Source organism: Herpailurus yagouaroundi, unplaced genomic scaffold (assembly GCF_014898765.1).
Source record: "Herpailurus yagouaroundi ecotype Mexico unplaced genomic scaffold, PumYag 191, whole genome shotgun sequence".
Lineage (NCBI taxonomy): Eukaryota > Metazoa > Chordata > Mammalia > Carnivora > Felidae > Herpailurus > Herpailurus yagouaroundi.
This window is the reverse complement of record NW_024412422.1, coordinates 3,825,803-3,827,149: the sequence shown is the minus strand read 5'-3', so window position 1 is coordinate 3,827,149 and position 1,347 is coordinate 3,825,803.

Genomic DNA, 1,347 nt, shown 5'->3' with positions numbered 1-1,347 from the left:
CGGCGGGAGGGCGGGCGGTGCCCCCTCCGGGAGCGCGCGCGGCCTTTGCCCTAGTTGGGCCGCTGCTGGCGCCTGCGCGGCCCCGGCTCCTGCTCCGACCCCCGCCTGCGGCCCGGCTCTCGCAGTCGTATCAGCGCCCCGAGCGTCATTTCCCCGCCCCCTCAGGTCCGGGGTGCGTCCCTCCTCCCGAGCCAGGCCTGGGATTGAACCCTGACCCTGGGACTTTGACTTTGGACGAGACGTTCGGCCCGTCCTCCTCATATGGCGGGCGCGTGGGTAAAATGGTCCCGCCAATGTGTTACTGTTCTCAGGGAGTTGTTACAAGGGTCGAATTAGACACAGCCTGTGTAACACACTCAGTTCAGCGCCTGGCATATGGTGCCCAGTGAATGTTAGGTCTTCACACTGCGCTTCACACTGCACCTTTCCCAGCTTCTTTCTCTCCCTGTAGCCGCAGTGACACACGTGGCCAGGGCTTCCTTTGCCTGGCCAGAGACCCAGCTCACCCTGCAGGACTGCAATAAGGGGACCCCCCCCCCCCCATTGAGGTCTGTCTCTGTCAGGCCCTGTGCTGAGTGCTGCAGTCAGGATCTCTTTACCCCTTCCACCCCCAGGAGCTAAGTACTGTTGGCCTCCACATTTTCTGGGAACTGAGACCCAGTGAAGTTAAGATCCTTGCCTAAGGACACAAAGCTGTCTTATTACCATTAGTGTCCTAATGGGATAGTTGTGTGCAAAGTGTTTAGTAAGTGGAGAAAGGATTCCGTTGGTGTGCATTTCTCAACAGCAGCACTATTGACATGATGGGCCGATGATTCTTTTATTTTGTACTTTTAAAAAAAATTTTAGAGATAGGGAGTGAATGTGAGCTGAGGAGGGGGGCGGAGGGAGAGACAAACTTTTTATTTTCCTATTAAAAATTTTTTTTAATGTTTATTTTGAGAGAGTGGGGGAGGGGCAGACACAGAGCCCGATGTGGGGCTCTATCTCAGGAACTGTGAGATCATGACCTGAGCTGAAATCAAGAGTCCAATGCTTAACTGACTGAGCCACTCAGGTGCCCTGAGAGACAGAATCTTTTTTTTTTTTTTTTTTTTTTTGAGAGACAATCTTAAGCAGGCTCTATACTCAGCGTGGAGCTGGCCGCAGAACTCGATCCCACAACCCTAGGATCATGACCTGAGCCAAAATCAAGAGTCAGATGCTCAACCGAATGAGCCACCCAGACATCCCTGGGCAGATAATCCTTTGTTGTGGGATCTGTCCTGTACATTGTAGGTAGGGTGTTAGTACCCCTGGCCCCTACCCAGTTCACAGCAGTAGCATTTCGCTCTTCAGGTGTAACGA